Here is a 15,042-nt window from a genome sequence, read left to right as displayed (position 1 = left end):
CAATTGGGCAGAAGGTCATAGGCTGTGACCTACTGCAGCTGTAACAAATCCATGCCTGGTGCTAGATCCCTCAAAAATCCTACAGCAATGGTTTATAACACAAGAACCATCTCACACTTCCTGCCCAAGACCAATCCACTCGGCTCAAACTCACACTTCCTTTTTTTCCTATGAACTCACCCATTTGTGGTCCCCACTATCACTTGGTAGGAAGAACAGACTGAAATCCTTTCTCTCCCAAACTAGACAGTCTATTCCTACTTCAAAAATGCAGCAATTTTATTTATAGGCAGGCAAGTAGACACAGATACACACATATATATGTGTGTATGAAAAGAGGCATTTACCCATATGTAAATGGAATTTCATATGGACATCACTGTACAGAAGTAATTTTATAGTTCATGAGTACCCTGGGAAAATTAACAAGTTAAAATTAGTCTGCAATTTGACTCTTATATTAAAGCGACTGTTCAAAGTTAGAGCACTTAAAACCATGTGCTACAGGTAGCTATATCAGATTTGAACACATGCCTGACCCTTGCTCTTTGAGCATTCTTGTTCTCCAAATAAGTTGCAGTTGAAACTTTCCTAGCAGGGCTCTCAATGCAAGCCTGTTGAAATAATTAGTACTGAATCAACATGGTTTAACATCTGCCTAGTGACATAATGCTTAAGTAGCACAAACTGTTGATGGAGCTGCTTAGACTCCAGGAGTGGCACAGTATCAGCTTGACAGAAATTAGGAAGCCAGAAATATTTTTGTTGTTGAAAGGCTTTATTAGATATCTGCTCAAGGCTTCTGAAACTAGTTTTTTGACTCTCCATATAGCAGTCATTTATGGTGCTTAATTGACTCCTTACTGCCATTTCTGTTTAGCTTGAAAACAAAAATCCAGATTTCAGAAAATTATGCTGATATATAGCATAATTATGTGAACTTCACATTCATGCCAAATATCAAAACAACAACAACAACAAAATTTGGACTTGGAGAATGAATACAAGTCAGCATGTGAGATTCCTTAGTAACTCAGCTGAGTACATCAGCTACATACTTCCGTAACAGTAAGGTCACTAGGAAAACCATATAAAAGAAAATATGAGGATATTCAATTTAAGGAAAAATGTTACTAGTACAGAACAACTGTTGCACATTGGTGAGTCCTACACCTCACTTTTTTCATGTATCAGTGACACTTTTCACAAAAGCACCTGTGACTGAGAGGACAGAACTTTCACTCTTAAATATTAATCTCAGGAGGATTTTAGCAGGTGTAATGTAACTAAGTGCTTTTATTGGTACTTAAAGTACTACTAAAGCAGGAAACAAAAGTCACTTTCAACACTTGGAAGGCTAGAGATGAGAAAACTTCAAATGGTGGAGAAAATGGCTGGAATCTGTATGTTTGTATAGGGCTGAAACAAATAATACTCCATGGATACTGGGAAGATGCTTTAGAAAGTGTAATAAAACATTTGTCACTTCATATGCTGCCATAACCCTGTAACAGTCTATTGACAAATAAAAACAGCAATAAAATACTCTTATTGTCTTTATGTGCTGTGATAATTAATAAATTTACAATGTGCTTAATTAATTAACTTTTTTTTTCTCTCTTGCATTTGCTTGCAAATATATTCTTTTTTCGTTCCTGTTGTCCCCTTAGGGTTAAGCAAAATGTTTGCAACTTGAAGTAGCTGCAAGGTAGAGTTTTATTGACTTCTTTCATTGATTACATAACAAAAGAATTAAGGCAAAGTTAAGAATTCCTGTTTATTCCTGGTTGGAGGTTGGTACAGTTACAGGCCTACTTGCATTGTATCTCCTTTGATGTTTGGCTGCTTTTGCAAGACGTGTTTGTCTGCAAGGTTGGAAGTTTAGTGAAAGATCCGTATAAAGCACTCTCTGTGCAACTACATATAAAGGCTGAGGGGCTGCACTCAGCTCTGGAATTACCAGGAATCATAAACTAGGGAAGGTAGAAGTCCTTCATTTTTATTTACTGTCTGAGGTGAATCTTTACCAAAGTTTGCACAGTTAACAAAAAGGAAGATTCTGTTAGAAAGTGACGAGTTTCAGTGCATAAAAAGCCTATCATAGTAATTGTTGTTTCAGTGATAATGGCCTCCTTCATACTTTTTCAGACCACAGTCACAGAATCATAGACTCATAGAATCATAGAATCATGGAATTATAGAAAGGCTTGGGTTAGAAGGAACCTTAAAGATCATCTAATTTAAACCCAACCTTCCACTAGGCCAGCTTGCTAAAAATCCCATCTAATCTGGCCTTGAACACTCCCAGGGATAGGAAAAACATCTCTGGTCAACTTGTTCCAGTCTTTCCCCATTCTCAAAGAAAATAATTTCTTCTTAATAGCCAATCTAAATCTTTTATTTTTCAGCTGAAAGCTATTATCCCTTTGTCCTGTCACTACAGGCCCTTGCCAGAAGTCTCTCTCCCTCTTTCCTGCAGGCCCCCTGTAGATATTGGAAGGCTTGCTATAAGGTCTCTCCAGTCTCCTTTCTCCTGACTGAAGAACTCCAACCCTTTCAGCCACAGGAGAGGTGCTCAAGCCCTCTGATCATCTTTGTGGTCTTCCTCTGGATGCATTCCAACAGGCCCTTCCTGTGCTGGGACCCCAGAGCTGGATGCAGGGTTCCAGGTGGAGCAGAATCCCCTCCCTCCCCTGCTGCCCACGCTGCTTTGGATGCAGCCCAGGACACGTTTGGCTTTCTGGGCTGGGAGTGCCCATGGCTGGGTCATGTCCAGCTCTCACCCACCAGCACCCCCAGTCCTGCTCACAGGGCTGGTTTTAATCCATTTTCCACCCAGCCTACCTTGTTTATGGCTGGGACTGTCCCAACCCAGGTACAGCACCTTGTACTTAGCATTTTTGAACTCCAGGAGGCTTCCAGAGGTTCACGCCCCTCAAGCCTATTAAGCTCCTTATGGATGGCATCCCTTCCCTCCAGCACATTGGCCACAGCACAGCTCAGCTCAGCACAACTCATCACAGTACGCCTTTCAGTGCCATCCATCCACCCTAAAATTAGTAAACCAACCTATCTGAAGTGTTTCCCTAAATTTATCACCTAAATTTGTAGCCTGTCCCAAACAAGATTATTACCCAATTCACTTTTCACAGTACAAGATGCTATGTGAAAAGGATCCCAAGAAAAATTACAAGCTAGTTTTACTTTAGACTGGTGATTTGCACTAAAACAATAAAGAATGGGAAAATTAAGCCTGAGATTCAAACATATTGTATGGAAATGTGGGACTTAATTGTTTTCTGACAAATCCACTCTACATAACAAAAAACAAAAAAAAAAGACAAATTTCTCTGAATAGACAAACAAAAAAACCCCTCAGAGATGATTTTAGGAATCTAGTCCTCTCTTTGACAGTCTTCCTTCTTCTCTTTCATAAGTAGTTTTAATTTTCTTTTCAACAGTATTTAATTTTTAACATTTTGTTCTGTTTCCTCCATAGTGCCTCCATCTCCTGCCTACAAATTACCAATTCCACATGAAAAGCAATTTCACTCTGATAAATCACACCACGTAAGTCTTATGCAGCAATTTTCTTCTGCAGACCTGCAACAGCTGAACAAAAGGAAGAAAGTTTCAGTACTGAGTCTGTGTGAATTACACAGGGGAACAGCACAGTATATACTTTATGTAAGCAAGAAATGGAAGGAAGGGGTCATTTGTTCTATCTCCTTTCACACCAGGAATTACTTTCTCTAGTACTGCTTTCATGTAATTTATCTTCGGATGGTTTTATTGTGCTAAGAAACAGAAATTTTCAGGGGGGTTGTTGGAATATATTGTTCATGTCATGCATGTGTTAACCTTATCTGTCTCTCTATTCACCCTTTCCTAACACTTTTTAAAGTGTTCTATATAACAGTTCTTAATTATTGGTGCTTTTTTTTTTTTTTTTTTGTCAGTGTAAAGGTAACTCTTCCATTAAAGAAATACATGCTTCATGCAGTTCACATCCAATCTAGTTGCACAAATTTTTTAGTTATTTTTGTGTGCAAGTCCTGGTGAGGGGCCAAATGGGGACATAGTCATGGGCTGGCAAACATTGATGGGGGGTGTTTTCTCACCTCTGTTGAGTGTAGACCTAAAATTCATGTGTACTTTTAGAACGTTGGGTCTTTAAACTATGCCCAGAGGTTGCTATTCCCAAGACTCTCCCAGTGCCACTGATATTCCCTGTGTTTTTCTATATCAGGAGTCCATTTTTAAGTAAGACAGAATACAGTTTCAGGAAAATAATATGGTTATAATTGCCATACTACAGCAAGAAAGAATAAGAAAATGTCTCACTGCTCTCTGAAGTGACACTTTTCCCACAAAAAACTATAGTAATTGACATTTTATTTCAGCATCATTCTGCAAAATCTATCATGAATGATAAATTATATGAAACAATTATAATTTTCACTCCTCACATCTGTGAAAGAGTTGGAAATTGCAACTTCAAATCAGTTTGTTGCTCTAGTCACAGGTCTGCACCCATAAGTGCAGAATGCATCTCTTATATTTTTCCCAGTCACTCCTTATTCTGCTGCCTACAAAGAACCAGCTTGGGAAGGGGAAATTCCCTGCCCTTCCATACAAATTCTGCAGCTGTCTGCCTTTGGTTCTCCTGTAATAGACTGCCAAATGTGTCATTTATCACGTACAGATTTAAGAGTTACAGCATCTGTTGAGTCTAAGTAGAGATAACTGGAGAACGTGATTTCACTGACAAACAACAAAGACCAGTCTAAATATCATCATTATGTTTCCTACTATATTATCAAATCATTGCACGTCAAACAATTCCAACAGAATCTGTACTTTTCCTACAAAATAAATCTGTGACTAGATAACAGTTATGGCTGTTTTTCCTGGGAAATATTTTAGGCATAAGGATGATTCCTTGTACATGTCTAAAAAGAGCTTCTACTACCAGCTCAAAAGACTCTGAGGTTTATTTCAGTTCAGATCCAAAATAAAGGTTTTCATTTATTGCATTTTGTGGAGTTCATTGTGTTTATGTGAGTCAGTGATCAAAAGGAACCATAAAGATTAAAATTCTGACATTAAAAGAGTATTCTTACATTGTAGCATATAAGGTCATGGACAAACACAAACTAATTATTAGTCTGACATTAAGTTTAAACAGGGAAAATGCCAAATGATTGAAGTTTATGTATTGAAGATGAAGGAGGAAGAATGTGTGGAGATGAGCTTTTAAAATTTGAAAACACAATTCCTGGTTTTTATTATGGAATATTTTGAACATTTTGTCATGAAGTACAACCATATTCTGTCTGTGTCCGTCAGGGATGCCTAGAGTGCACACAATGGACACACAGGCTTCTCCTTCACTCATTTAGTCAGAGAGCTGCTCAGCCCTATTCACTGAGCCCAAGATACATCTTTGATGGGAGATCAAATCAAGGTCCTAAAATCTATGTAGTGTTATTGGCTGCTGTGTTTTGCTCTGTGCTTTATGGCTATACTTAGTCAAATAAATTAGGTGGAATTTATATCAACTGCATATAAACTTCAGTTGCTTTCATTGCTTAGACAACATAAAAATCTTCCAGGTGGAAATTTGTCCAACAAGCAACTTCTACAGAACATTTCAACCTTGGAGAAAGCATATATTTTATTGTATTATATTTTGTTGCATTATCATGTAATATTCAAAGGCTCTGTGATTTCTTCCTCAAATTCTATTTTTGGCACTAGATAGGAAAACAAGACCAGTTTTCTTACATTACAGTTTTGATTTCTTTTACTTTTTTATTTCCTTTTTCTTTTTTCCTTTCTTTTTACAATTTTATTTTTTCTTTCTTTCTTTTTCATTTTTTCCTCATCAGTTGGGACAATTACTATAATCAGGACTATGGAGTTTTGTTTTCATAAGAAATGTTATTTACCCTTTGAACTTACCCAGCTTCTCCACGGGATATGCTTTCCTGAAGTCACTCATGGCTATTATTATAATCTCCCATCATATTTTCTAAGAGTTGAACACATAGTACCTGCTAATGGACAGAACTAGCTTTCAAGAAGTCAGAACGGCTTTTGTTGAAGTGTATCAAATGGTGCTTAATTCTTTTTCTCTTTGTCTCAGATTTGACTTTGGGCTGACCTTCCTTATTTCTGAACAGTTTAACAATCAGCCATATTTCACTCCTTCATCTGCTGCAGTTATTATATACCAGAGACCATTAATCACATTAATCCTGCACTCTACAGACCTTCCATGGGGCACAATTTGTATGAATTTGTTTCATCTGTAGATGCCTGACATGGACTGGAGTGGACTCACTGTTTCTGATTCAGCCTTACACCATTTATCTGCACCCACTGGCCAGCCCATAATAAATGGCTATTGTCAGTAAAATAGGCCATACTCTTTCTTTAAGCTGACAATGCTTTGAATGTTAACCCAGCAGAGAAAAACATCTCTTTCTAAAGGGAAACGCTGCTCTGGCTTGAATGAGAGCAGTATGAGCTCTATCAAACTTTATCTTCTCTTGGTGGCCACCCAAAAGGTCCCTCTAAGAACATGGCTTCTCTGCAGCACTTCTGATGCTGGCACATTTTGCTGCCATCACAAAGCTCAGTGCTTGATACAGAGTGAACCTCAACTCTTATAAGTCTTACCATGGCAGTGATGTTTGCTGGTAAGTCTGGACTGTGGCAAGTTTCCATTTGGGCTGCCCCATTTGTAAGTGCTGGTTTAGTTGCCATCATTAGTTCAATTCACAATAGGGAGAGATGGGAAAATGGTTAGTCTTCTCCACCTAAAGAAAATATGACAAGCTGTTTGGGTGAACTGCAAGAAAACAGTTTTGCCCTGAAAAAAACATTCAAGATTATTTTCTCAATTCAGCTCACTGAAGCACGTGTAACAAACATGGTAAGAGCATGCAGTACTACATATCTGAGTAAGTCTCCTGTGCCAAAGTTAGGCAAGGAACCACAGGGGACCCTACTTTCTGAGTAGGTAGACATCTTTCTTCTCATTAATGTCACTTGTTACTGTTCTGTCAAAGAGACACAGTTATACAATAGTTTTGTACCTTTTATACCTCTTTTAGTGTAAGGAAAAAAAACCCGTCCTGTCCCCAATGACCCTGTGTCAAAGTTGCAAATGATTAATATAACTTTGTGATCTGACTTTGATGCAAGCTGGGGTTATGATGTTTCACATCCAAACAATGTTTTAGGTGTTTTCATTTTTATGGATGTGCACCTGAAATTTCTGTTTCTGTTCTTCTATTTACATTGTGATCTGACAGCTATAATATTAAACACAGTCAAATTGATTACAAGTAAATATAATTTGAAGAACTCACAAAAAATAATCTTTATATTAGATTTCCTAATGTGCTGTGTTCTACCCCAAAAAAAGAAGGTAAACAAATACTTATATTCATGGAAGTACAGCACATTGGATGTACCTTGAGAGGTTGTTAGAGACAATCAGCAGTTTGTATGGGGGGAGGCTGATTAAAGGAGATCAGGGCAATGTGTAAAATAAAAGATGACAGAAAACAGAAAAACTTTTGTTCTGCTCTTTTCCTGAAACAGAGAGTAAAAGGTGCATTCACAATGAAAAGTCATGAGCTGAAGGCTTGTTGGTAATGTCCCACCTACTTCTGGCTAGCTGCTTTGCAAGCTGGCATTTTGAGACTGTCATTGTCCAAAGTATAAATAATCTTTCAAGACAGCAAGAACTTGTGATGGCTGAGGCAAGTGAAGAGTTCAGCCCTTCCCAAGAAAAGGCAGTGGTGTCAGAACAAAAGGAAAACGAAGCTGGTTTCATTAGAAAATTACCATATTACACCAGAAAGAGGCCCCTGAGTTGTGATAGTTGGTCTCCAATGTGAACAAAAGACAGTAGCCTTGGATTGCCCTTCCATCAGTGCTAGGCAGACTGTGGGGAGTGTGTGCTGAGCAGATTGCTTGGTAAACAAACACACTGGGGAGAGGAAAAGGGAGGGAAATTGTCAGAGTTCAGCTCTCCCTGCTCCCAGTACACCCTCAGATCTGACCAAATCCTGTTTACATATGATTTGGGGCAGAGGTGGATTCCTGGGTGGAATATCAATTCACAATGTGAGACCAAGGCAGTTTCTGGAGATACTCTTTGGGCAGCATGCCAAGGAGTACACCCTGTGCAGATGCTCAGTTCCCAGCTGTCATTTCTATTTCTCTCATCCCTCGCTGCCAGGGGCACACCCTGACAGCAAATTAAAGCAAAATGGAGGTTAGTATATGGCCTACCATACATCTCAAGTCTGTGCTCACACGCTTTCTGTGTTCATCTAATTAGCAAACAGCAATTTTCCATGTGAAAGGCTAAGATATTCAAACCTCCACACTCATACCACCATCAAAGGCTCATCTTTACCTCAGCCATAAAATCTTATATTGTCACAGCCGCCCTCATTATAAATTATAAACCCTGATGAACAGTTAGGTTTATGATTATTATTTTAAGCTGCTATTTAATAATATAAATCCCTTCCTCACTGCAGTTATGTTGACAAAATATTTCTATTACATGTCTTCTTGAAAAATATCAAAGTTTAGGAAACACTTTAAAAACCAACACATGGCTATCAGCTAGGTAATAAAAGCAATATTCAAATGCCAAAACTTAATAATCTCAATGATTGCAGAACCCTAAGGTATCTAAAAATGAGGCAATGTACCCAGAAACTAAAAACACAACAACAGCAACAAAAAAAAGTACAGCAATTTCCAAGACATTAAAACCCTACACAATGGATGCATTGTTTACATTTTAAGGTGTTTAAACCTTGATAACAGGGTGACTTATTGGTAGCAAGATTTTACTGATTCAAACAGCTGCTTATGAGAAATCCTCCTTTCCCATGAGATACAAGAAAGAACTTCACAAGTGGGAAAGCAGTGGGGAAAAAAAAGTTTATTAACTGTATTAATTTTGCCAGTATTTTGAGACCTGGGAGGAAGGAGATTTTTTAAAGTGCAGAATGGTCACCTGCTCCTTTATAAGTATATGAAGGAAGACAATCCCTTGGAGGTCGTTTGTCATAAATCAAGACGTACGAAATGTGCAGACTCAAAGTATTTTTTATGTAGCAAGAGGCTGTAACAATAATACTTCTTCCTCTGGAATTATAGAAGTTTTACACAAGAACCAGCAGATTGGGTAAGTCAAAGTCTATCAGTCAAACTATTTATGGTCTGTATTATGGGTTTCCTAAAGCTTTGTCTCTGTTCTGGACCTTTCTAAGCAAAAATTATTTGGAAACACACTGCCTTGTCTCTGTGCGATTTCAGATTCATTTCTGGGTGCACCACTGAGAAGGATGAGATTTCAGCAGTATAAAGTTTCTGTCAGCACAGCTGTGCTCACTGTTCCTGCACAGTTACCAGTGATGTGATGAAGCATTAGTAATTCCCTGTTTCAGCTTCCCATCCACAGGAGATGTTCAGCACACCCTGCACATCCCCTTCAAGATTCCATAATGGGATATCTCCAGTTTTTAAATGTACCACATGCCAAGACAGATAAGCTTTTTTTTTGCTTTTCACTGTAGTAAACTATGTGCAACAACACAAAAAAAAGGCACTTTTCCAAGCATATCCCTTTGAGATCTCACTGCTGCAACACCCCACCTACTGCTACACTCAGGTATTTTTGCATGGCTAAAAGATGGATAACTGAGTATATCACACAGATAATGAAATAATCATATATATTTCAAGACCAGAGCTTAATTATAAATCATAAATCATAAGAAATCCATAATGCAATTATCATATGGGAGTTAATTTCAGAACAGACTTTAACAAATACTTCCATGAAAAGATTAACTGATCACATTTTATTTCAAAGGTCTTATTTACCATCCAAAGCATCAACATATTGCAGGCTCTTTGAACAAACGGCCTTTCTAGTCATCTTAGCTCATTTTTGAATAAAAAATTAGTTTGCGGAAAGGGGGGGACCTCAACAAAGAAACATGTATTGACACAGCTATAAAAAAGAAAGTAGGTAGTTGCAGAGACAGAAAGCAGATATTTCTAATGAAACAACAGCAAGAAGTCACATGAATGTTGGCTAAGAAGCAGCCAGTATGCAAACAATAGGGTTTCTGCCTTTGCAAAATCCTATGGACCACATATACTGCAGTCTGCACTCTCTGACAATTGCATGTTTAAAATGACTGAGGTGGGCACAGGTGAGGTGCAGAAGGAAGACACATTTTCCTCCACCAGAACAGGCTACGTGACAGCAGGACAGAAGTTGGTAGATAAAACATGTATCTATAACATGGACAATGCAGATCATGCTCAACCCCCCATTGTATGACTGCATGCCCTTCTGCACAATGCTAATATTTATTTCTTTTTTCTTTTTTCTTTTTTTTTTTTCTTCTCCACAGAAACATCTGGAAAAGTTCTGCCTCCAGCCTACCCTGCTCCCTGGGGTGGGAGTGCTGGGATGGACCCTAACTACCAGGTCGTGCTCACCCCTCAGTGTCACCATAACCTGAACGAAGTCTGAACAAGTAAAACAGTTATCATCATGTTTATAACGAATTTCACAATGTTATCTGCATATGGTCTTGGTTAGTTTGGGACAACAAGGGTAAGCTCCAGGATAACAGTGGCCTTACTAGAGAAAACATGTTTTTATCCTCATCTGTTTGGAATGAAAAGCTTTTTTCAGTTCCTCACCTGTTATTGCTCCACATCCTCCACATGAACAAATTCTATGACTTGACTTTATTTCACCACCGACAATTACTGAGTTCTGTAGTTTCAAAGACAGGGTCTTGGGCTATGAAGAATTTTATATATTAACCAAAAAACTGTGTCTATATATATATATATATACACACCTATATATATACACATATACATATATACACACACACACACACACACACACACACACACACACACATATATATGTCTTATAAGTCTATATATCTCTTAGTTCAGTCAAATTGTGAAAATTTTAAACAACAAATAAAACCTACTGAGAACACTGGTGCTCTTGTGTGGCTGGAGGTGTAAGAAGGATATTTTATATCATTATTTCCTCTCCTAACCTTCTGATCTGGCATGCAGTTCTGTGTTTTCTGCTTAGAAGGGAATGATATTTCTCTGTAAAGAGGTTATGAACTTATAAGTACTCATCTCTTTTTAGGGGGAGCCCATGCAGCAGACAGAGTGTCTAACCTATCCGAATTTTTGATCATATTCTGGGATCCTAACTCCTTGGAAGAAACTGAGGGTGGAGCCCTTTGCATCCAGGAAACTGAAATTTAGAGATGACAATATCTTCAGTGACTCATCAGCATGTTTGAAAAACACAAGAAAGATTTATGAGCACATTTTGTGGTGTTAAGAGCTGATTTTCTGCTTTTTCCTGATGCTCCCTGAAGTTTTCTTTCCACTCTAACTGTGAGAACCAATTCAGACAGGCAGTTTTATTCATTTAGGCAGTAATTATTCAGAGATTTCACAGCATTTATGTTCATTTGATGCAATCTTACACAAACACCTGCTAGTACACACTGTTCAGGGTCACTCTGACATTGTATATGCTTTCAAATAGAATAATAAACCCAAATCAACAGTTCCTAGTGGGAATGGCTCGACTGTTCACTCTAACACTCTCTGCTGTGCAGAGCTGTAACAAAAATAAAACACATCTTCTTAGGCAAGCAATTAGTGTTTCATAATATATGGCAATATGTTTTCAGCCCTCAGATATTCATGGCCCTTCTCAGACAGGAAGACAAATTGTCTTGTCCCCAAGATGCAGCACTTCTATCTTTAGCTCATCTGACTCAGAGTCTTCTATAAATTTTAATTTGGACAGGCTGTTCAAACAGTGTATGAATTCAAAATTTTTATCAGATTTTCATGGTGTAGGTGGGGGTTTTCAGGGGAGGGTCATGTGATTTGTTTTCCTTCTTGTTTTACTACAGTAAAGTAGGTATTACCAAGGGTTTTGAAAAAAAATTCTCTCTTGATTTTGATTAGAAAAACATGAACAAGGATGGATCCACACTGCCTACTGCAGTGCTGCCTGCTGAACCTTGGCAGTCACACTATTTTCCACGCCTATTTCATCTGAGAAGATAGCTATGTTTTGTGCTGCCACACATCACTCAAACACAGCTCTGGCCCAGATCAAGGTCTGCCTCATCTCTGAGCTAGACTGTGCTCACCCCTCCCATGCTGGCTTGATCCTGTCCTGCACCTAAGCAATCACTCAGCCATTCACTTACTCTCCACTACCCTTCCATGCACACAGCAGGATGGGGGAAAGAATCTGAATAGCAAAAATAAGATAAATATGCAGGTTGAGATGAATGCAGCTTAATAACTTAAGGAAGAGGAAAAGAAACCGAGCAGGTGATGCAGATGCTTCATTTACAACCTCCCACAACCACACAATTCCTAACCTGTCCCTGAGCAACAGCTACCTTGGAAAGTTCTGCCTGCTCCAGCCAACTTGTTTTGCTGAGCATGATGTTAGGCAGCATGGAATACACCTTTGGACAGTTTGGGTCAATTGTCAGTCTGAGTTTGTTCCCAGCCTCTTCCCCACCCATGGCCCACTGTCTGGGGAGATCAGAGTAAGAAAAGGAGAAGCCTTAACAGTGTCCAGATATAGTTCAGCAACAGTCAAAGCACTGGCATGTTATCAGTCAAGAATCCAAATCACAGCACATAAAGGACCCAATAAAGAAAATCAGCTTCACCCCAGCCAGATCCAGTACAGCCCCTATATTTTAGTGATGAAGAAATTACTCCCATGGAGATATCTGAGCTTCTGAGCCCATCCAGGCAACTAAAGCAGCCAAAACACAGAATCTCCATCTCAGCTTGTTTTGTTGGTTTTAGTGAGGTACAACTCTACTGCAGAAATGCCAGAGACCTGAAACAAAATGGTAGATGAAATAACTGCTAATGCATGCTAACACTTTGCATTTAATGAAAAATGAGGCTGTTTCCAGTTCCAAAGGTAGTTTGCTTGTTGCTTCTTTAACTAACTCTTTTTTTTTTTCACATCTGTTTCCTTGATATTTGTTATCTCAGCATAGTACCAGGCTGGGACAACATCCAAATTCTCTGCATTACTCGAGTAACTACATTGTAAACTTTGCATTGTTTTCGGAAGGAACATTTGGTCTTTCTAAATTCATAAAACCACAAATGAACATCTGAGCTAAGGACAACTAACCACTCTACATCTCCAACCCACTAGACACAACTAAAATTATGTTTGTGTTGTTCATGATGTATTTTTGCATTCCTTGCTCTAAGCTATTATGCAGCTGCTCTCAGCAAACTTGTTCTACTAGAATGATTTACCTGATACCAAATCCTCACTGCTTTCACAAAAACATAAGCATGTAATTTATTTCCTAGCTAATACAGTAATCATGAAGAGATTATTCCTTTCCTTGGCTGTAGCCAGGTACATATTTGAAGATTATTGCCATATTTTTCCTTCTTTGCTCTGCTTTCATTTCTGTGGGTGATACAACACCAGCTAATATAGCGTTTTTTCAGAAATCATGGTTTGTAGACATGTATTGATTCTTATCACTCTCTTCTCTGCAGTAACAATGCCTCAAAAGAAGTGAAAAATTGCTGCCCTGTAGGGTCAGACTGATGGGTCCATCTATCCTTCTATTCTGGTTTCAACAGTGAAAACTGGAAATGAGCAGAGGGAGCACACAAGCCTGGCCACTTAGACAATGCTAAGTAGAACAAATGGGTTTGGATTATTATTGCAGGTATAGAATTACTCATTTATCTCACTGTGAGGTTGAACCATCAACCAGTCACTTCAAACATGAAAAGAGGTATGCTTATGACTTAACAGGATAGCTCACAAGTTTGTTGAGAGAAGGTCAGAGGACTAGTAAGACAGAGACAAAAATTTTCAGTGGCAGTATGAAGTTTTATTCCAATTTCATCTGCAGTGTTGAATCAGAAATAAATGCAAAGTTTTCCCTAATGTAACTCAATATTTTCGCTTTCTATGTCAAAAGAAGCCAGAAAGTTTAGTAAGAGTTGTTAAATGAACAAATATTTATCCAGCTACCTGAATTTTTAAAACATAAATGGATTCTGTTTAAATTTTGGATGAATATCAAAGATCTATTTTATTTTTTCTATTTTTCATTCAAACTAACTCACTAGGGCCTCAGTAATAGAAAAGTGTAGTTAGGACAAGTGAAATGAAGTTAAAAAAGAGTCACGAGTGAATAACAATTGATGAGAAAATGAGTTCATAATCACTCGGGGGATTATACAATAAACCAAAGCATTGAAAATGTTTACAACCTAACTACAGAAATATTTGTCTGTTCAAGCAGCATAACTTTCAGAAAAATTGTTAGAAATTGTGTTGCTTAATGAAAAAGGGTTTATGAAAAAGACATTAAAAAATTGATCTGAATTACAGCTGCTATATTTTAAAATGCGTCATTACAAATTTACTTCAGACACTAATATGCATCTTATAAAATTATCTAGTTGTATATTAATTCATAAAAATGTTTTTCCTATTCCAAAAGCAATTTATTCCTCGACAGAAGAGTGTATATGGCCCATTTTATATATATACACCTCTTAGTCAGAGTCACTATTGAAATCTGATCACCCTTCACTGTTGGTCCACAAAGTCAGCTCTCTCCATATCCAAAGATCACTAAGGGAATTCATGGTGCTGGTAGTATAAATCAATATGTAAGGTTCAGGTTGTGATTGGCACGAAGACTAAGAAGAGAAACAACTACAGAAGCAAAAGTCTGTGTACTGTGAACAATGTGTTAATAGCCTGCTGCAATCCTTACATATGATACTCACACTGTGCCACCTGGACTGCCCTGCGCCTGGCTTACTTTTCGCCTGTGCCAGGATTTATCAGTCTTTTTAAAATACAGTATCTTATGCACATAAGACACAGGGAGACCCAAGTAAGTTTTGCAT

The 15,042-nt window shown here is 38.1% G+C and overlaps 1 long non-coding RNA gene across 1 annotated transcript in view; it reads left to right on the top strand.

The window, feature by feature from the left end:
* Positions 1-13,620, top strand: part of LOC148219713 (uncharacterized) — a 98,448-nt gene extending 84,828 nt beyond the window's left edge. Inside the window, exons 2-4 of the long non-coding RNA XR_015799443.1 lie at positions 3,500-3,570; positions 10,464-10,669; positions 11,234-13,620. This is a non-coding gene — a long non-coding RNA (uncharacterized LOC148219713). The remainder of the gene's footprint in view (positions 1-3,499; positions 3,571-10,463; positions 10,670-11,233) is intronic.
* Positions 13,621-15,042: the final 1,422 nt, after the last annotated feature.

The sequence above is a fragment of the Sturnus vulgaris genome, chromosome Z, assembly GCF_052056855.1.
Source record: "Sturnus vulgaris isolate bStuVul1 chromosome Z, bStuVul1.hap1, whole genome shotgun sequence".
In the NCBI taxonomy this organism is placed as follows: Eukaryota; Metazoa; Chordata; class Aves; order Passeriformes; family Sturnidae; genus Sturnus; species Sturnus vulgaris.
This window is presented reverse-complemented; position numbering and strand designations above follow the sequence as displayed.